The 23,513-nt window shown below is 43.8% G+C and overlaps 1 protein-coding gene across 1 annotated transcript in view; it reads right to left on the bottom strand.

The window, feature by feature from the left end:
* The window catches only part of LOC126457292 (aquaporin-11), a 229,819-nt gene that overhangs the window by 17,466 nt on the left and 188,840 nt on the right, over positions 1–23,513 (bottom strand). The gene's annotated exons all lie outside the window — the stretch shown is intronic.

The raw sequence follows: 23,513 nt of genomic DNA, 5'->3' as shown, positions 1-23,513 counted from the left end.
CCGTGCGGTTAAAAGCGCTTCAGTCTGGAACCACGTGACCGCTACGGTCGCAGGTACGAATCCTGCCTCGGGCATGGATGTGTGTGACGTCCTTAGGTTAGTTAGGTTTAATTAGTTCTAAGTTCTAGGCGACTGATTACCTCAGAAGTTAAGTCGCGTAGTGCTCAGAGCCATTTGAACCAATGGCAAGAAAAGTGTTTCTGAAGAAGCAAAATTTGTGAACATCGAGTATAGATGTGTCAGGAAGTCGTTTCTGAAAGTATTTGTATGGAGTGTAGCCATGTATGGAAGTGAAACGTGGACGATAAATAGTTTAGACAAGAAGAGAATAGAAGCTTTCGAAGTGTGGTGCTACAGAAAAATGCTGAAGATTAGATGGGTAGATCACGTAACTAATGAGGAGGTATTGAATAGAATTGGGGAGAAGAGGAGCTTGTGGCATAACTTGACGAGAAGAAGGGATCGGTTGGTAGGACATGTTCTGAGACATCGAGGGATCACCAATTTAGCATTGGGGGGCAGCGTGGAGGGTAAAAATCGTAGAGGGAGACCAAGAGATGAGTACACTAAGCAGATTCAGAAGGATGTAGGCTGCAGTAGGTACTGGGAGATGAAGAAGCTTGCACAGTATAGAGTAGCAAGGAGAGCTGAATCAAACCAGTCTCAGGACTTAAGACCACAGCAACAACAACATGAGTTAAACGTCCTCCACTCCCAAGAAAGCTCTATTTTTGGAAGATTAATCACAGAAACGCAATGCGATACGATACGTTGGAACGATCCAGTGCCGAGGGTGGCAGTTTGGTAGTCAATGAGAGGACGTTTTTGAGAGTGGTAAGTAGTTTTTGAGATGTTATGTGATAGGTTTGAAACCATTTCTCAGACGTGAAAATTTCTCGCGTTCAAAAAAATTAGCATAACTACGATCCCAATTAAAATTAAGAACAGATTTTTGACATGCTTAGAGATGGTACACAGCTGTGTACCTTACACAGTTTTTCGTTAGTATTGTAGATGATAGAGACTGGAAAACGATTTCTTACTGGCGAGGAGAGCGGAGTGTTGTGGCGGCTGCCTGAAAACGGCACTTGTCGCGACTTCGGACCTAAAACTTCAGGTGGCAAGTAATTTATTTCATAGTATGGTAGAGTAGTTCATACAGCTCGAACTGACAAGTCGAATTAATCACTACATGGAAGGTGTTTTCATACCAGACATCAGTAATTCAATTGGTTTAATGTGAGTCTCTCTTCTCATCTTGCGTCAGATTTTTCGATTCTGAATACTTCCTGGAACCAATATCATTACTAATTTGCGTTAAAGGATCTTCAAATTCAACATCTGTAATTGGAGTTGGGAAACGAACTTAAAGGGCGCATTGGAGAACAGATAGCGTCCCACTATAATTTTCTTCCTCTCCTCTTCCAGCCACGGACGGCACACGTGAAAGAAGATGTAGGTAGCCTCCACGTAACTCAGTTTGTCCTCATTTTTAGCCTGTGACCATTACGCTAGGTGTTTGTCGGATGCACTAATATTTTCTTGACTCGATTTTGAACGTGGTCTCTTGGGATTTTGAGACTAAGGCTCACTGAGGTGCACAACGTGTACCTTGTAGTATCTACCACAGTAATTTACTAAGAAATTATTTGACGCTTTTACGCTGACCGAACCGTAAGATCAAACCGTAAATTTCTTCTTTGAATCTTCTCTATCTTTTTCGTTGTACCAATTTCATATCAATGGTCCACAAAGCTCAAGAATCGGTCGAACAAGAGCAACATTCTGTTCAGTGTATTGTACACTTCTGTAGTATTCTACCTACAAATCTCATGTCGAAATCTTCCTTCTCCACGGCTAAGCTTAGCTAGACATTCTACATTGAATCATTCCCTCACTGCCTAACAAAACAAACGAAGCAAAACTTTAGGGGTTGAGATGGTATATGATATATCAGTGATTACAATATCGAGTCAAAGTTACCAAGAACTTGACAGTATAACCCACTTATGAATATTACATTGCATGCGTTGTGTAATGTGTGCATGCACTGATTCGATCTGGAAGGCTGTGATAAATCCGTTGTATCCTCTACTGAGGGAAGCTGGCCCACAACTGTAGCTACTGGTACTTGATATCCTGGATAGTGGCACTGGGAGAAGTTTAACGTCTGAGTTGGTCTCACACCTGTTCTATCAGGGATAGATCTCCAGATCTAGATGGTCACGAGATTATCTCACCATCATGCAGACAGTTCATACAGACAAAGACATGCGTGGATGAACATTTATCTGTTCAAAAAGTACGTTACGATACTGTCAGCTGACAGGGAAAAGCATTAGCACACAGGATATCCGTGATGAAGTGTGGTGTGATCGCTACCAAGCGTGACTTGAAGTCATACCCGAAGGCCCCACATACGCATGACGTCAGGAGTAACACTACTGTGCTTCTCCAAAATATTGGAAGAAAGGTACATCTCCACAGTTCGCCGTCATATTCACCTACAATGGTCATCCAGGTATGCACAGAACTGCAATTCACAACTGAACACACTGAGACGCCACTCATCAGCTGTCTACGCTTCCCGGTCATGCGGTTCTAGGCGCTCCAGTCCGGAACCGCGCTACTGCTGCTACGGTCGCAAGTTCGAATCCTGCCTCGGGCATGGATGTGAGTGATGTCCTTAGGTTAGTTAGGTTTAAGTAGCTGTAAGTCTAGGGTACTCATGACCTCAGATGTTAAGTCCCATAGTGCTTAGAGCCATTTGAACCATTTGATTTACCGGTCATGGCATCACTCCAGCAACACAAACTGCCGTGACTGGAGCGATGCCATGACCGGGAAATAAAATGGTTCAAATGGCTCTAGGCACTATGGGACTTAACATCTGAGGTCATGAGTCCCCTAGACTTACAGCTACTTAAACCTAACTAACCTATTGCTGCTATTCTCCGAGCAGTGGTAGGGGATGGCATAGAATATTGCACATAATAAGGAGGCGCAGATGTAGAAGAGTTTCGATGTGCTTGGTGTACAGTTCAGCGATCCTCCCTCGTGGTGATCAGACGCGACCGGCCGGAACCTTGACGGCGAGCATGTCTGTCCTCACGTTCCTTTGTTGTCCAGTATAAGGCCACTAACACGTCCAAATGTCCCTAAGTTGCACTATTCGACCAGCCAGCCAAATGAAGACCAACTATGAGACCCCTTTCAAACCCTGTCATGTGCTGTTAGCGCTGTCTGACACGAAAATAGGCATCGCCGCGTCCTGCACTGTGATCACTCAACGTCTCACTTTGTTCACACTCCTTGATACAGGCGTGGTAACAACACTAAACACGAACAACCGCTGTGGTGACCGTTTTATCTGTCACACAATAATGCAGCTCTAGTAACTTGTATACTCGTTGACGTTGACGGCCTGTACGTGTACGAAGTTACACTGGCACCAGAAGTTCTCTTCTGGGTGCTTCAGTTTCTTTGTCAGGTGTGTATTTGATGGCTGCGTCTGATCAGTCATCGTGCAGTTAAACGATGACGGATATTTCGTCTGTTTACGCACACTGCAATACGAATATTTGGGCTTAATATCGTATGTCCATTGCGTGCTAATCGTCTTCACGGTCCTTGCATACTGTAATAATTGTCTAATGACTGTATGTTTAAGTGCATTGTGGCGTTGCCCTCGAATACTTTGATAAAGTGACAGACGCCATCTGACAGATCGTCTGTATGAGAGTACCTTGTGAAGAGTAACGGCCCCGCCACCCTACCTCGAGGTATGCCTGATGGAACTTTCGCTTCTTATGAAATCTTTCCATTGAGGCGGCTACTGAGGTTTTGCAGGGATGTATTCAGTCTGATCATACAAATGTTCAGGTATTCCACAAGCGCGCGTATTGCATACTGCGTAATCTTGTGGAACTGTACCGAAGGCTTCCTGGAGTCAGGGAACATGGGATCACTCTGGGGTCTTCTGTTTATGTATTGACAAATATCGTCAGCGCACAAAGCAAGATGCATTTCATAGGTTCGAACCTTCTGGAATCAGTGTCAATTTGTGGAAAGGAATTATAGCTCCAAAAACGGCATTATCGTTTGCATTAATATTAGTATCTTCCATTACTCATTTCATTACAGAAATAATTATGCAGAAACCTTCCACAAACATATCCTTCATTTTAGTATTTATTTCCTTAGCACTTTATCGCTTAATATCTTTGGTGTCAAGCTGAATTCTAATATTCCTTTATGGCTGCACTTTTGGATTGCTTTCAAATGCATTTTCTGAAACGTTGGATATGTAAATCGTAGCGAGAATGTGCAAAAGTTAAAGAGATATGAAGAAATAACGAACGATAATTTTTTTCTCTTCATCATTCACTCTGACATACGATTCGAAGCTAACACGGCATCAACCATTGGTCGAAAATGCTCTACAGCGGGCTGATATTTTGATGGCAAAGGTTAGCCATGATCAGAGACAGGAGCACTACCCGCCCGGAGTCTTAAAGCTTCTGCTAGTTGAGTACTAGGAAGCTGAGGGGACAACAAAAAGTGCGCTTGCTGTGTACGTCACCACTTGGCCTGAGTGGAACTAGACCAAGAAGTATTATGTGCGTAAAGGATTTTAATCGGATGATATAGAAAAAACCGATTGGGGTATTCTGTCGAGAGCTGACGCAACACTGGGTTTCATTCGATGAGACATTTTTAGCACAGCATAAAGCAGAGGAGAACAGAGATTTGTGTAAACAAGACTTGGGAAATTTCGGTTTAAAGTTTTTCCACAAGACAACTTACGAAATTAATCTAAGATAACTCACGTGGTCAGGAAGCCACAATGGCAGCTTATATGTTTTCGCTATTAGGAAAAAAATACGGTGTGATACTAATTAGATAATGTATCTTTTCGTCCAGCGTTTACCGTCCACTCATAACAAGTTCATTAGAAGCGTACTCTGCTACGTATTATCCGTGACTTTGTGTGCCGTGCTTGTGGTAAGAATGAAGTACAGCTCAAATGCTGTTACAGATAATTTCGAGAAGCGACTGGATCCTAACTTACAAAGACACGCCTGCTGATCAAACTGTGTGTTAATACATAGACCAGTACTAACGATTTGGCAATCAAAAATCGATGTACGTTTTGCAGCAAAAAATTGTTGGTATGTGTTCCTTGTCATATGCAAAATTGATTTCAGTATGCAGGGGTAAGAACACCAAAAAATGTTAATTAGTGAGTGTTACTTTTTACTTATAATCCAGTACATGTCTACACATTTTATTCTACATGTGTTAGTGACGTCATTTCAACGTAAGGTTAATAGCTGTTGCTCAAGGTACTCAAATCTCTGATCATGAACTGACGGAGATTTGTCTGACTTTGCCTTAATCTTGCACTGTGTTTCAATCGCAACCTATGATGAATGCTGCGAATTACTTATCAGTGCTAATCTGTCATGCGTGTTAGTCACAATACAAAACTCATGCTAACTTTGTTAGTAAATATTATACACAATGGAATAATTGTTTAGATCTTACTTTAGTGTTATGTAAATTTCGTTTATGCCAAGGAACACGGCTTTTTCGAATGTAATGTACATCTCTATATCGCAAGAATACAATATTTACCAAATGAACATGAAATGGGAATCATCAACGAAAACTTTCTTCTGCGAACACGCCCTGCTTCGGAAAAGAGCTGATAATGTTGCTGACAAATACAGCATCAACCAAGTGTACTTTTTCAGTCCCGTTTCGCAGAGGGAGGAGTCGGACCAAGGTCACAAAAGAAGGAGATTAGCTTTGGATTTATTCGCAGAACCAACCTCCTATTTCGCTCAAGTAATGTAGTGAATCCGCGAAGAAACCTAAATGAGATTGCCTGTGCCATAGAAGGGGGAAGAAATTATTATATACAACACATGGAGGAAACAAAAGAAAGTATGGAGTCTGACAAACTCATCGAATATTGGACGACAGACCTGTTTCCAGACTTGTATAAAGTTAATCATAAGTACACTCCTTAAAGGTACAGTTAAAGAAACAAGGAAATACAATAATATCCATAAATCAAAGAATTATCATTAAAACAGCAATAACTTGGGAAAACTGAGTAAATGACGTGGAAGGCGAATACCTTTATCGCACGGCAGTTTTCACAAAACTTCCAATATGCAAACTAACGGCGCCGTATTCAGCTTGGGCAATTTTTAGGTATCAGACAACTGTGTTATTGCGTTTCGGAGGCAGTTGCTGCGAGCAGAGGAAACTGGGAAAATAAGCGTTGTAGAATGATATCGATGGAGGACCCCTGGTAGATTATCGACACGTCTTATTGAAAGATACGGGACCAGGTCCTCGAAAAACAGCGAAAACAATTTCTAGCCTTAGGTACGACAGCCAGAAATCTTAGCCAAGGACTTCTACGCTTGGCAGTGACTGATACCTGCTGTAATTACTCATAGAAACAGGTTTGCGAATCCATCCAAGCTATGGGCTGCCTCTCTATCACCAACGGAAACTTGTTATCATCTAATTTCGAACACGTCACCGTAGCCGCGGTCGACAACGCACGCTTGTGCTGTGGCTCTTGACCCAGAGGCAGCCATTTCAAATCATGATATTGAAAACAATTTAATCTCCAGTCAGCGGAGTACAAGTGATGGTTTGCAGTTCCTGAAAGCCAGACTTTACGTGACGCTGTTGATGGTGATCCGTGCTTCATATGGAGACGCTAAGTTCGGCGACCCCATTTGTGCTATCACAGGGGAGTGTGCTATAAGCTGGCAGCGGCATTGAGCCTGCACCTTTCCTCTCTCACAGCTGTTAGCAATAGAAACACGACAGCTAAAACTTAAAACGCACTCATAACAGTCACCTAAACTTAACTTATGTGCCTAAGATACATTTCTCACACTTAGTGTGTAAAGAAGGAAGTAAATCTGTCAAATATGAGGCTGGATCTGTCTCATGGAGTCTTCTAGCCAACAACTCCACACGGCTCTTTCTTACGACTCTTTCTTTCTACTCTTTCTTCTCTCATCATCATAATCATCATCAACAACAGTGCCATAAAACTCACATTACTTCCTTTACTGACGAGGGATAGTTACACTTAAAGCACCTGAGTACAAGCCACCCAAGTGGCGTCAACTCTAAAGCCTTACACTAAGTTGTGACGCACATGAGTTCGTACATTGAATGTGGAATGTCGCAGGCTTCGTGAAAGTGATACATGGATGAGGCGACCAGTCACATGTGCCGTGCTCAGCCCCAAACAAAGGAGAGTGCGTATGTCGTGGTACGCTGCGATGTACACTCAACAATTTCTTCCCGTTTCGGTTTTAGTTTTTTGAATTATCTTGCTGCTAGTGGGAATGACACCCTGTGTTGAAGTTGTCTGTGCTGCATCGGAGACGTTCATAATTTTAACACCATCCTGGAGCTGTGTTTTCGTGCATTATTCATACCATGTCATACGTTCTGCAATTTGACGAAGTTTATAACTTTTAAAGTTATCGTGATATTTGTGATGTTTTCTTGATTAATATTATAGTTACGGTTAATTTATATTCTGGTTGCGGTACGCTTTTAACACTCTGTTGTGAAATAAGATATTTGAAACATTCAAGACAACGAGACTGAATTTGATAGACACAAAGTCGTGAATTTGACTTCATTATAGTAGCAGCTACTGAAGCAATTACTCATTCATTGTCGACTGTGAAGCGTCTTACTGATATGAACCCATATACACAATTCCTCGTAGAATGCACGTGCACTGGGGAATACATGTGTTCACAGCACTCTTGAGATCATGATATGGAGGTACACTTCTCCCCTCTGCAATTAAGACAATGGATAAAAGCCATGTTTTATCGCCCGACCGTGGATTGCATCTTTCTCGTACGGACAGGCTGACGTCGAGTAGTCCCTGTGGAAAAATTGTGCGTCACCCAGGCTACAATTTATCGGTTCACTTTGTGGCAACAAAAAGTGATGGAAAATTAAAGTTAATGTAGCATTGCCATTAACCGGACGGTTAAAAAACTGACGCATTTGGCTGACAAAAGAGCCTAATGTATTACTTCGGAACAGTAAAGTCTGTATTCCAACAGTCAGAAACGTCTTGGAGCTTGAGTCTGAACGCCATTTGCTACTTGAGAATGCTGTAATGTTGACTTCTCATTTCCTTAAATAGTCAACTGGTTGTAAGTTGTGACAGCTGCTACTGAAAGTATAGGGCAGTGGTTCAGAATTTTTGTAAATATCGAAGATATCATGGTCTAACGTTGGGTCCTCATGGGTTTGCTCTAGTTTGGTGTAGTAGCAGCATCACCACTAAGGCTTATTTTGACTTCCATTTAGTTGGTCGTTTATCGCAGTAGACAGAAGGACGTACGTTATTGACAATGATTCTCGCAACTGTCACCGTTCTGTATTTTGCGACAGTAGCGGTAGCCTCCCTCTACGTGTCCAATACGGACGAGTCGCTATGGATCGGCGTGAGAGCAATTCTAACATACCCTTCCAGTTTGGTTGTTCTAGTTGCGTCAGACTACAGGCATGTTTCGATCTTCCCGTTTCCACACCCGATCATGATTGTCAGAACCAGTAACGGAAATGAGACGGAGCGCTTCTGGGGTGAGTCGACACCACAGGTTTATGTCATTCTTCTTTACAATGACGCCATAATGGACACTATCCGGGCGATGAGGCAACTACATTCCTCCTCACACTGGAATGCAAGGGCAAAATTCGTGTTGGTGCTTCCACAGGACGCTCCTACCACGCGTTTCTCAGACATCTTCAGAGTGCTTTGGGAAAAGAATGTTGTTAACGCTATTGTGCTAGAGCCTAGTTACCGACACGGGGAATTCACAATGAGGGTACACTCTCCTGTAATTTATGATCCTAATAGCGGTTGTTCTACAGTATCTAGTAGGCAACTGGGTACTTGGTCCTCTGGAAATCCTAACCACTTTGTGAGTAATTCTGATCTGTTTCCAAATGAAATGCTCATGGACCTACACGGTTGCCCGCTGAAGGTCTTCGCTAAGGAGGAACCTCCGTACATCATCCAAAAGAGGTCTCGAGACGGGAGGACGATTATTTACGATGGCTTGGACTTCAAGGTAAGTACACAACGAGAGGAACTGAAGTGCAGTTGCTAAACTTGATAACACTGCAAAAAGATACTTTTTAATATATCTTTATTACAAAATAGCTCATCTCGAATATGATCTGTCCACAGGGGTTGGACAGAATAATATGAACAATCGCATAATGTGGTGTAGAGCTACTTTCATTATTCAAAAAACCTGTTTTTCTAGGCAAATGGTATAAAAACGATGAATGGTGGCCACGGGATTTTGTGTTGTTCCTCACAGAAAAACTGTTCCAGTCCTCTAGAGACATTAAATGTGAGTCACAGAAAAACTATTTTTTTCATCGGAAATTAAAGAGTTTTGACTGTTTCAAATACAGTGGTTGTAGATGCCAGTCTATAGCTCTTGATAGTGGTAGGAGGTATTGACCATACAAACGGGCTTGGTGAGGCTTATTAATGCATGACTAAACCATGTTGCTTCTGTGGGAACTAAGGTGTTTCTCTTCCTGTGGCTTGTGGCATTTATCCATTCCATTCCATTAATATTTGTTGCATATATCATGAATACGACATTTCGTAAAGACGTGGAACGTGTCAGTTAACCATAAGTTTTCACTACACAACATAATTTTATTATATTTTTTTACTTTCTTTACAGTCACTATTTAACATCTAAAAATTCACCTATTGAGTAGAAGCGGTTGTCATTCAGAAGTTATTTCAATTTGTTTTTAAATGTTGTTTGGATATCTGTCAGACTTTCAATGCTATTTGACGAACGACCAAAGATTTTTGTGGCAGCATGATTCATCCTTTTCTGTGACAAAGTGAGATTCAACACAGAATAGTGAAGATCATCTTTTCTTCTAGTGTTGTAACTATGCAGTTCGCTATTGTTTTTGAACTGGGATGGGTTATTAATAAGAAATTCCATAAGTGAATATATGTGTTGCTAAGATATTGTGAATATCCGGAGTTCTTTAAATAAATGTCTGCAAGATGATCTTGGGTGGGTTCAAGCTATTGTTTGATTGCACGCTTTTGTGCAATGAATAGTTTGTCTATTAATGATGAATTACCCCTAAATATTATGCCATATGATAGCAGTGAATGAAAATAGGCACAGTAGGCTAATTTACTGATCTGTTTATCACCAAAATTTGCAATAACCCAAATAGCATACGTAGCTGAATCTAACCGTTTCAGCAGATCATCGAAGTGTTTCTTCCATTTCAATTTCTCATCAGTGCATGCACCCAGAAATTTTGAATATTCTGCTTTAGTAACAGACTTCCGTTCAAAGTCTATATTTACCAACGGTTATCATTTAGTGTACATAACTGCACATACTGTGTTTTCTCCAATTTTAGTGAGAGTCCATTTGCAGAGAACCACTTAATAATTTTCTGAAGGACATTGCTTACAATTTCCTCACCTAATTCTTGTTTCTGGGTGTGATTACTATACTTGTATCATCAGCAAAAATACCTAGCTTTTCATCTTCATGAATACAGAGTGGAAAGTCATTAATATATATTAAGATCAATAAGGGATCTAGGACTGTACCCTGTGGGTCTTGATACCTCACCAGTCAGAGGACTCTGCTGATTTTAGCAGACTATCTGTACTGTTAATTTCAGCCTTCTGCATTCTTACAGTTAAATATGAATTAAACGGTTTGTGCACTGTCCCACTCATACCACAACGAATTCCACGATTCACGCATCTCTCTTTGAGAGATCAAAAACTATCCCAATGGGTGAGGTTCGGTTATTCAGAGCAATTCATATTTGATCATTGAAAGCATATATAGCATTTTCTGTTAGAAGACCTTTCTGAAAACCAAACTGACATCCACAGTGTCAAGAATACCATATTTCAGGCCTTACCTTTTCCCAAGCACCACGGACAACGCGGTTGTCGACGACCTTCACTTAATGACAGAGAGCAGCAGCTTTTGCATAGAGTTCTCAGCGCTAACAGACAAGCAACACTGCGTGAAACAAACAAATAAACATAAACACAGACATAAATGTCGGACGTGCGACGGATGTATCCGTTAGGGCAGTGTGGCGGGATTTGGCGTTTATGGCAGCAGACGACCGATGCAAGTGCTAACAGCACGACATAGCCTGCAGCGCCTCTCCTGGCGGCATGACCATATCGGTTGGATCATAGACTACTGGAAAACCCTGGCCTGGACAGATGAGTCCCGATTTCAGTTGGTAAGAGCTGCTGGTAAGGTTGCAGTGTGACGCAGAACCCACGAAGACATGGACCCAAGTTGTCAACAAGACACTATACAGCTTGGTGGTTGCACCGTAATGGTTTCAGCTGTGTTTACATGGAATGAACTGGATCCTTTTGTCGATATTTAACTAGAAATGGTTATGCTCGATTACTTGGAAACCATCTGCAACAATGCATAGATTTCATGTTCCCAAACAACGATGGAATTTTTGTGGATGACAATGCGCCATGTCACTGGGGCACAGTGGTTGGCACTTGGTTTGAAGAACATTCTGGACATTTGAGCGAATGATTTGGCCACCCAGGTCACCGACATGAATCCCATCGAACATATATGGGACATAATATAGAGGTCAGTTCGTGTACAACATCCTGCACCAGTAACACTTTTGCTGTTATGGACGACTATAGAGACAGCATAGCTCAATATTTTTGCAGAGGACTTTGAACGACTTGTTGAGTCCATACAATCTCGAGTGGCTCCACTACACCGAGTAAAAGGAAGTACAACACGATATTACGAGGTATCCCTTGCCTTTTGTCAGCTCAATTTAGTGTCTGTGTCATCATCATACATAACGAACGACGTCTCCCAGTGGTGAGACACTTTATTCGTATTCGTCTTATGTACACTACTGGCCATTAAAATTGCTACACCAAGAAGAAATGCAGATGATAAACGGGTATTCACTGGACAAATATATTATACTAGAACTGACATGTGATTACATTTTCACGCAATTTGTGTGCATAGATCCTGAGAAATCAATACCCAGAACAACCACCTCTGGCCGTAATAACGGCCTTGATACGCCTGGGCATTGAGTCAAACAGAGCTTGGATGGCGTGTATAGGTACAGCTGCCCATGCAGCTTCAACACGATACCACAGTTCATCAAGAGTAGTGACTGGCGTATTGTGACGAGCCAGTTGCTCGGCCACCATTGACCAGACGTTTTCAATTACTGAGAGATCTGGAGAATGTGCAGGCCATGGCAGCAGTCGAATATTTTCTGTATCTAGAAAGGCCCGTACAGGACCTGCAACATGCGGTCGTGCATTATCCTGCTGAAATGTAGGGTTTCGCAGGGATCGAATGAAGGGTAGAGCCAGGGGTCGTATCACATCTGAAATGTAACGTCCACTGCTCAAAGTGCCGTCAATGCGAATAAGAGGTGACCGAGACGTGTAACCAGTGGCACCCCATACCATCACGCCGGGTGATACGCCAGTATGGCGATGACGAATACACGCTTCCTACGTGTGTTCACCGCGATGTCGCCAAACACGGATGCGACCATCATGATGCTGTAAACAGAATCTGGATTCATCAGAAAAAATGACGTTTTGCCATTGGTGCACCCAGGTTCGTCGTTGAGTACACCATCGCAGGCGCTCCTGTCAGTGATGCAGCGTCAAGGGTAACCGCAGCCACGGTGGATCTCGACCAACGCGAGCAGCAATGCCGATGTACGATGAACCGCAATCCCGATAGGCTACAATCCGACATTTACCAAAGTCGGAAACGTGATGGTACGCATTTCTCCTCCTTACACGAGGCATTACAACAACGTTTCACCAGGCAACGCCGGTCAACTGCTGTTTGTGTATGAGAAATCGGTTGGAAACTTTCCTCATATCAGCACGTTGTAGGTGTCGCCACCGGCGCCAACTTTGTGTGAATGTTCTGAAAAGCTAATCATTTGCATATCGCAGCATCTTCTTCCTGTCGGTTAAATTTCACGTCTGTAGCACGTCACCTTCTTGGTGCAGCAATTTTAATGGCCAGTAGTGTAATTCCCGTTTGGCTTACCAAATTTAGGTTTTCCGAGATTTCCCTAACCCGCTTATGGTGCACGGCCGACTTCTTTCCCCATTCTTCCACAATGGGAGTTTGCTGTTTATCTCTAAGGACCTCGACGCCTACCGGACGTCAAACCGTAGGCTCCCTCAATTACTTTCTGGCTTGTGGAGTGCAGATGTAGACTGAGTATAGCGGTAACTTTGGCGCCAGATGCTGGAGATGGTGCAGCGGGGCCTGGGTGCTGGGGTGGCGCTGTCGCCTGCAGAGGAGGTGGGCGGCCGCGGCCACGCGCTGCCGAGCGGCTCCGGCAGCGGCGCGCTGGGAGCCGTGGCTGCGGGCCGGGCCGACGCGGCGCTCGGCGCCTTCCTGCTGGTGCACGGCCGCCTGTCCGCGCTCGACGCCACCTTCCCGCACGTCATGGATGGCGTAGTGTGGGTGGTGCGACACGCCCGGGCAAGGCAGCGCTGGTGCATCGTCACCGAAGCCATGCCGCCCCCTTGCTGGGGCTGCGTCGTAGCCGCCTCCGTGCTCGCCGCACTCTTCCTGCGCTACTCCGGCAACGACAGCTGTCTCCTCAGATGGTACGTTGCACCATTCACCTTCTTGCGCGTCACTTCAGAATAAAACCTCGAGCTTTCGACGAGTGTCACCATCGTGTTCGTATAGAACGCCTGAATATCTGGGAGTTGCTGTGGTTGCCTTATAAAGAGTGATTCAGCTGCCCCTACCAAAGGGTTTCCCGCAACCCGCAATGCCTTCAAATACCCCCACAAGATTTTCATGTTATTTCACTAGCTACATACAACCAGAAAAGATATATTCACTAAGATGGTATCTGTTCTCTTACGGGAATCGGCAACGCGCCGCGAGTAATTATAATGGGCGGGGGCACTACGAATGTAGTGCGGGACAATACGTTGAGAATGTGGGATTCGCGGGAGGCGTGCCAGAGATAAATCCCTGCAGTCGCGCTAAGTTCTGTGTCCTCGGTGGCTCAGATGGATAAAGCGTCTGCCATGTAAGCAGGAGATCCAGGGTTCGAGTCCCAGTCGGGGCACACATTTTCATCTGTCCTTGTTGACGTATGTCAACGCCTGTAAGCAGCTAAGGGTGTTCATTTCATTGTAACAAGAAAAGAATAAGTACACCATTTTAGAGGTTACCAATTCACTCAAGATTTATTGTTCCATACGGATACAGGAAATGATTACATTTACAGATCAGCAGCATAGACGATTCTGAGGTACCAGGTGTCTATCCATGCTGAAACACCCTTAATATTATGTGGTGTAGCCCCCACGGGCGGCAATGCAGGCACTGACTCTGGCATCCAGTCAATTTTACAGATGGCGAATACTGTCCAAGGATACGTTTTACCACGCCTGCAACACTTGCTCACATAGTTCTGTAACAGTTGTTGGTTGAAGAGTTGCACCAACCACTTCTTGTGCCATCATATTCCACACGTGCTCGATTGCAGACAAGTCTGGAGATCGCACTGGACAGGGAAGTTGCTGCACTTCTTGCACAAGCAAGGTATGGGAGAGCATTATCCTGTTGCAACAATTAATCAATTTGCAACTGCAAGAACGGCAAAAGAATGGGTCTAATAACATTCTGCACGTACAGAGTGCTGGTTAGCGTCGCCTCGAGAAAAACTAGAGCTGGCCGGAGTGGCCGAGCGGTTCTAGCCGCTACAGTGTGGAACCGCGCGACTGGTACGGTCGCAGATTCGAATCCTGCCTCGGGCATGGATGCGTGTGACGTCCTTAGGTTAGTTAGGTTTAAGTAGTTGTAAGTTCTAGGGGACTGATGACCTCAGAAGTTAAGTCCAATAGTGCTCAGAGCCATTGGAACCGTTTTTTTTTAACAAGAGCGTATGTTGGTTGAACTTAAGATCATCATTAAGGAAATAAGTGCATTAAGGGTAAATAGAGCAGTGACAACATCTTTATGGTCTATATCACCAATTATTTAATTTCATTAAATCTTTTAATGCAAGGGGAGCATAATTTGATAGCAGATACGGCGGACAAGATTGATGTTGTCAAACAACATTTTCGAAACACTAGACGTGAACGAGAATTGTAGCCTATAGCACCTTAGATTATAAGGCGTGGGTTGGGGTCAGAGTGTTTTGGACCAATGCACGCTACGAGACAGTGCTCACCATGTCTGCATCGAACGCGCAAATGACAATCACTTCAGTGCAGGCGGAATCTGCTTTCATCGCTGAAGAGTATGGCACGCCATTCCATCTTCCAAGTGAACCTCTGACAGCACAAGCCGAGCAGTGCAAGTCGATGCTGTGGCGTAAGTGGAAGACAGGCTAGAGGTGGTCCTACTGCTAATAACCGTTTGTTAACATTTCGTGTCCACACGTCTGGACTGACAAGCCCTCTTATCTGTGATGTGGTAGCTGCACGATCTGCCACTGCTGCCCTTATGACGATTGTGGTGGGCGTCTACGCTACGTGGACGTCCAGATCCTCGTGTGGTATGAGAATGTTCACGTGACCACTAGTACCAGTATCACTGCACCGCAGCAGCAGGTCCAACTAGTGTGGCAGTTCTCCGAAAGGACCATCCCACCACTCGGAAGGCCACTGTTTGACGTTTTTCAAATTCGCTCAGTCGGCTGTAGGGAGCACTAGTGTGTCTCTGCGGCAGGGGTGCCTGCTTGCTTCACACGTTTGCACCGCAGTGACCCTTCGGGCTGTGAGCGTTTCCTGTTGAAGGATAGACAAAGGTAGCGTCCTGGTAGTTATGCCACTAGGGACAATGCTGAAACCTTTACTACTACATCCACTATTCCCAAGGGGACACGTGCCATCATCAGATCAAAATCAATGTCGTCTTTCTAGGCGTACCAATTTTTCCCCGTAATGTGTTGGCCCTATAGGAAGAATAAACATGACCCTTCTGTCGTAGATTTAATGTTGTTCAATTTTGTCCTAGGATTCATTTTCACTAGAGGCCATGGTTTTGTAATTATTCAAGAAAAAAGTACACAAGTGATCTGGAAACGCGGTTTTCTTGTACAACTCGAAAACCATCGCTTTTAGCGAAAACATATCTTTGGACAAAATTTAACATTAAACTTCCCAAAAAAAGGCCATGTTCATTTCTTCTTTGGGGCTACTGGTTTACATGTGGCGAGTGAGAGAATATGAAAATTTCACACATGGTTCCTGAAAGCATTGCGGGTTGCATAAAACCACATGGTATGGGCAGATGAATCACCCTATATACAGGGTGTTTCAAAAATGACCGGTATATTTGAAACGGTAATAAAAACTAAACGAGCAGCGATAGAAATACACCGTTTGTTGCAATATGCTTGGGGCAACAGTACATTTTCAGGCAGACAAACTTTCGAAATTACAGTAGTTACAATTGCCAACAACAGATGGCGCTGCGGTCTGGGAAACTCTATAGTACGATATTTTCCACATATCCACCATGCGTAGCAATAATATGGCTGAATGAAATTACCCGAAATCTTTGACAACGTGTCTGGCGGAATGGCTTCACATGCAGATGAGATGTACTGCTTCAGCTGTTCAATTGTTTCTGGATTCTGGCGGTACACCTGGTCTTTCAAGTGTCCCCACAGAAAGAAGTCACAGGGGTTCATGTCTGGCGAATAGGGAGGCCAATCCACGCCGCCTCCTGTATGTTTCGGATAGCCCAAAGCAATCACACGATCATCGAAATATTCATTCAGGAAATTAAAGACGTCGGCCGTGCGATGTGGCCGGGCACCATCTTGCATAAACCACGAGGTGTTCGCAGTGTCGTCTAAGGCAGTTTGTACCGCCACAAATTCACGAAGAATGTCCAGATAGCGTGATGCAGTAATCGTTTCGGATCTGAAAAATGGGCCAATGATTCCTTTGGAAGAAATGGCGGCCCAGACCAGTACTTTATGAGGATGCAGGGACGATGGGACTGCAACATGGGGCTTTTCGGTTCCCCATATGCGCCACTTCTGTTTATTGACGAAGCCGTCCAGGTAAAAATAAGCTTCGTCAGTAAACCAAATGCTGCCCACATGCATATCGCCGTCATCAATCCTGTGCACTATATCGTTAGCGAATGTCTCTCGTGCAGCAATGGTAGCGGCGCTGAGGGGTTGCCGCGTTTGAATTTTGTATGGATAGAGGTGTAAACTCTGGCGCATGAGACGATACGTGGACGTTGGCGTCATTTGGACCGCAGCTGCAACACGGCGAACGGAAACCCGAGGCCGCCGTTGGATCACCTGCTGCACTAGCTGCGCGTTGCCCTCTGTGGTTGCCATACGCGGTCGCCCTACCTTTCCAGCACGTTCATCCGTCACGTTCCCAGTCCGTTGAAATTTTTCAAACAGATCCTTTATTGTATCGCTTTTCGGTCCTTTGGTTACATTAAACCTCCGTTGAAAACTTCGTCTTGCTGCAACAACACTGTGTTCTAGGCGGTGGAATTCCAACACCAGAAAAATCCTCTGTTCTAAGGAATAAACCATGTTGTCCACAGCACACTTGCATGTTGTGAACAGCACACGCTTACAGCAGAAAGACGACGTACAGAATGGCGCACCCACAGACTGCGTTGTCTTCTATATCTTTCACATCACTTGCAGCGCCATCTGTTGTTGAAAATTGTAACTACTGTAATTTCGAAAGTTTGTCCGCCTGAAAATGTACTGTTGTCCCAAGCATATTGCAACAAACGGTGTATTTCTATCGCTGCTCGTTTAGTTTTTATTGCCGTTTCAAATATACCGGTCATTTTTGAAACACCCTGTACATTCGATTTTTAGGGACATTTGTGAGAAGTGTATAGCATCATGTAAAGAGATTGCCTGCGAGATCCATGTGTAACTATAATACGAGATATCCTACCCACCACATCGAATGAAGAGAACATATTGAAAGAATTTAAGAGCTAGTTGCTTTATTCGTTATGATTGTTGTAACGACTGCATCTGTTACAAACGCAGTCTCAACTTTGATGCCGTTTCCTGAACCGATGATAGCCATATAATATTCCACAATACGTATATGACTTCTCGCCATTGAGACACACACAATTCCCGTAGACAGTCAAACAGCCTGCTTTTACGTATCGAATTTAGGAAACTACTAGTTACGCGCAGTATTATTACGAGGACCATATAGCGAATCAGAAAGAAAATGAAAGAAAAGAGAAGTGACCTCTTACTGTACACACAGAAACAGCCTGTATCACAGACCTCACAAAAGAGCGACTGAAGAGTAGCAACGACTTATGAACTGTGACGCCTAACGTGTCCGCAGTTTGATGACGACGTGGGCGGTGATGATGCACGTGCCGATGGCACCACCTCGGCGCCTCCGTCGGTTCTATGGTGCGTGGCTGTTGGGTTGCTTCATAATGGGATCCGTTTACAGATGCGTCTTCGTGGGAATGCTCATCGACCCTGGCTACGAGAAACAGGTACGTGCTGAAGATACACTCGGATTTACACTGCGGGACCCGCCCGTCTACGGGTGACTTATACCTAAAATTTTTAATGAAATGTTTTATTAAAATCATGGTAGAAATGGAACATATACAGTTTACATCATTTGCTATAGGACAAAAAAATAAACGCCTGAATATATTCTCAGGGAATGAGTGAAAGAGTCAATGGTCAGGAAGGCTGAAAGCAATCCTGTTTTCAAGGACATAAACGCTCACAGCGTTATGAGTATATTTATTTTGAGGTTTCATAAGTCTCCAGATTTTAATGTACGCTATCCACGGATCTTTTAAACGTAATGCAAATTAAAATAAACTTTGTGATTTGTGTTAAACTGTCACATGTTTGCCCTTTTGGGGGATAACATCAGCAGGGCTTAATTGTAAGGAAGATGACTACATACCAGGACCCAGGAACGCTATGGATGTCAATAACTGTAGGCCGTTGCTACTAATTTTTCCATGGCAATGAGACATTATTAACAACAAATGCTCTTTACTGCGAAAAGTATCAAATCTCTTTCATACAATGTCTCACTGCAGCAAGAGTGATGGTGATTGTGACTGGAATCTCGATGTCAACAGCGACAAAACCAGTTATCAGCGACGAGAAGGTAAAAGTCGATTCATGAAGTCGACCTGGACAGTCAATTGAAGTGAGACGTGGTCGTTAGCCGTAGTTTAACATAATATGTATCTTAGCAACATTCGAATCCAGAAAGTCAAACTAACATCAAGAGCTTCTTAATAACGTAACTTTCCTGTTCCCTGCTCAATAATAAGCAAAAAGTCTTACATAGACGTAATATTTTAATCTCGGCCCGAACAGGTCCCGAAAGGCCAAACAGTACCGACCGACCGCCTTGTCAACCTCAGGCGATAGGCGTCACTGGATGCGGATATGGAGGGGCATGTGGTCAGCACACCGCTCTTCCGGGCATTGTCAGTTTTCGAGACCGGAGCAGCTACTTCTTAATCAAGTAGGTCCTCTGTCGGCCACCTAAATTTTGCCCCATTAAAATTCTCATTTTAGCTTTTCTAGCAATTATGAGAGACTGAGTTCGTCCAGTCACCATTACCAATGAGGAAAGACGAAAACAATGTTGTGACATCAGATACATCGTGCTTCATGTAGCTATTGGGCTGGCGCATACAAAACAGATATACAGCGTGGGAAAAAAAACTACGTAAAATCACATTGAGCAGAACGTGCATAACCTAAAAGAGCAAGCTACTTAAAAAAGATGTAAGCAGATTAAAAAGAAATAATAAAGTAGAGAAAGTAGTTACGAATGGAAAATTATGCTATACGAAATTATAAAATTGAAGTAGGGTTTATAAATGGAAATAGAATTCAAAGGAAAACAAACATAACGCAGAGGCCAATAGCGAGAGATTAACTTCGCTATGCGGCCAGAAGTAGCGGCTTAAAGCCTTTAGGGAAAGTCTACTTGAAAGCTGGAGTTGATCGCTTAAACTATTGCCGCCTTTGCTCCTTAAGTGTTTGAAAAATTTCAAGTTGTTCCCATAAATCTAATATCCACCCTTTTACCTCTTTGCGTGGAATTACGATATCCTCCAAATTCCTCGGAGAATGATCACCAATAAGTAAATGTTCAGCGAAGATAAAATTGTGTACATTGTACCTATATTTAAATGCATTATGCAGTGTGGGACACTACAGAAAATGTTTACTAAATATTTTCAGTGTGATTTTTCTTCTGTTCATTACTTTGTATTACAACAACCATAATTTACTTTCATATTCTTTGCCACAATAAGTATCGTATTTGAAGGCGACCGCCTTTGTAATGCGCATTCACAAATCCACATTATTTCTGTGTAAAAATTTATACGATAATAGCTGACCGGTACCAGTCGCGCACGCCCGTGAGTTGTCAGCACTGGACGACAAACAATAAAACATTCCTCTATCTTATATCCTCTTATCCCGCAGTGGCCGCGCTGTTTACCCATCTTTCCCTGAGGTAAGTAGCCAACTTTGCTTAGTTCACAACCGAATTCACAAATGGCAAAATTAAGCACATCTTTAAATGTCACTGTCTCATAATAAATCATCATTTAATAGTGATATGTGGGCGGCTAAGATTACACTCTATAGGTATTTTTGTTTGTTACTGAGCAGCAACCTACATTCTTAAGAAGCTCTTAACGTTGGTTGGCTTTTCTTGATTCTACAGGTTGTTTGGTTGACGAATATTATTATACAATACGACTGTGAAATGCGGGGCGCATGAATACTTGACTGGTCTGCATACGACCATCGGGCGCAGTTTAACGACCACTGCAGTAAGTAGTTAGCAACGGATAGCATTCTTATACAAAATTTTCTGTTTCATAGAACGGATGATAATCGGCGTGACGGACTACGTTGGAAGATAAAACTTTTCCTACTTACAGTTCGGAAAAAATAGATAGGGACAGTGTTACGGCCTAGGGAACATCTTCGTGAAGACTTTATCAGAAGAGGCTTGAATATGTGTGATACGGCGCAGTTGGACTATAACTAGTTGGCAAGACAGTGTGATCTTAAACTACATTTTGTACTTCTTGAGACTAATGATCATGGGCGTGATGATTAAACATTTCTCGACTATTGCTTGGGGAGTACGAAGGAAGATCGGAAAGTAACGCACAATAATTTTACTAACAAAAAGTTTAGCAGGTAACAAAACAAAAAAGTCAAAAATGAACTTATATCGCTCACCTAGTTTTCTACACAGTAACCAACGTTATCAACACATTTCTCCCATCGTCGTACCAATTTGAATATCTTTCATTCCTAGAAGTCCTTTTGGATAGAGTATTGCCATCTACGGACTATTGATTTCACTTCTGCACCTGTCGAAAAGCGTTGGCCGGCACGAATTTCTTCACAGGACCAGAAAGATGAAAGCCACACGCAAATCTGGCGATTTTCTTGCGAACAGGGACAACAAAATGGGTGCGAGCACTGTCAAGAAGTTTGACACCGTCAGCAGTAAAGTTGTGGCGATTGTCGTGAGGGGGACGAGGCAACTTAACCAAAGTCTTAATATAGGCTGTAGCATTCACAGTGGTCCCGTTTACTCCACCAATAACTTAACTGTTATGCAGATGCTTCGGTAACTCAAATGAGAATCCCTGGAGGGAAGGCGGCGTTCTTTTCGGGAAACACTATTGAGAAAATTTAGAGGACCGGCATTTGAAACTGACTACTGAACGATTCTGTTCCCCCCAACATACATCGCGCGTAAGGACCACGAAGATACGAGAAATTAGGGCTCATACGGAGGCGTACAGAGAGTCGTTTTTCCCTCGCTCTGTTTGCGAGTGGAACAGGAGGGGACAAGCAGTGGTACACGGTACCCTCCGCAAAGCACCTTACGGTGGCTTGCTGAGTGTCTATGTGGATGTAGACGTGGATGTAGATGTAGATGAACACTGTCACAAGCACTTTCCTAGCAGACTGAGTCACTCCGAATTTTTTTCGTACTGAGAAATCAGCATGTTTCCACTTCATAGAGAGTTGCTTGGTTTCAGGCGCGTAGTGGTACGCCCACGATTCATTACCAGTGACGATGCCTTTCAGAAAGTGATGCCCTTCCTTCTAAGCGTTAAGTCATCCATGCTTGTCATCATTCTCTGGTCCTTGTGGTTTTCTGACAGGTTCTCAGTCACTCAGCGAGCACTAACCTTACGAATTTCAACTTGTTACGAACAATATCACACATCCCATCCAAGGAACAGTTGAAGGGTTGCAGTAAGGTTCGCAGTTGTATACGCCGGTCGTCCAAAAATGCTGCCTCAAAGGCTCCGATAGTCTGTGAGGTCGAAGCTGTTAGTGGCCGCCCGGAGTGTGCCGAATCACTAAGGTTCACAAGGCCCTCCTGAAGAATAGACACCATCTGGAGACACTGCTATGACCCACACAGTCCTCCTTTATATACGCCACTCATGTCTCTGTGAATATTACTCAGTTTACGCGCTTTGGCCTATAAAGATCGAACTGCACGTCACTGCTCTTCACAAGTTGACGTCTGTAATATGCACGCCATGTTTGTTTCGTAGTTCAGGCTTCCTTAGCTGTAGCTGTATGTGAAAATAAAATACCCTCTGTAGCGCAAATTTAAAATAATATCGTCGTGAAATTGCAACATTCCAGTTGCAATACCAGGGGAAAAAAATTATTGTGCGCTACTTTCCAGTTCTCTCTCGTAGTAATAAATAATAATAATACTGTGGGCAGAACGTTATGGTCTGGGGCATGTCTTCGTGAAGACTGTGCCAGAAATGTGGGCCAATCAGTGGAATTCTCCAGGTGGACACCTTGGACGAGGTGCTGGCGAGTGCGCGCGGTTTCGCCTTCCAGTCGGTCATGGAGTCCCTCATCGTGGAGGCCGACGACCCGCGCCTGTGGAACGTACTCAGTCGGTGCAGCATCTCTTCATCGACACCGCAGCTGCTCGAGAGGGTGGTGGCCGAAGACTACGCCGTGCTGACGTCACGCCGTGTCGCCAGCTTCTACGAGAGCGACCAATACTGCTCCCAAATCCACATCTCCAGCGCCAACTTCTTACCCTTGAGCGCCACCATCTACGTAACCAAGGACCACCCGCTGCGAGAGCCCATCAACGCCATCATACACCGAACAACATCCGCTGGCCTGGTAAGGACATTTCTTTTCTGCGAAGGAAGATTAGTGATCAGGTAGATTTTCCCTGTGTAGCTAATGTTGATGCTCTTCACGCGTATGCAGCCGGATTTCATCGTCCTGATGACGCGTTGTGTCGAAGGTACAACTGTCCGCCATCTTCAGGTGAGATTGCAGGTGCACGGTCACTTTGAAACTGA

The sequence above is a fragment of the Schistocerca serialis genome, chromosome 2 (genome assembly GCF_023864345.2).
Source record: "Schistocerca serialis cubense isolate TAMUIC-IGC-003099 chromosome 2, iqSchSeri2.2, whole genome shotgun sequence".
Lineage (NCBI taxonomy): Eukaryota > Metazoa > Arthropoda > Insecta > Orthoptera > Acrididae > Schistocerca > Schistocerca serialis.
Note: the sequence above shows the minus strand (reverse complement) of the source record. Positions and strands in the feature narration are given on the sequence as shown.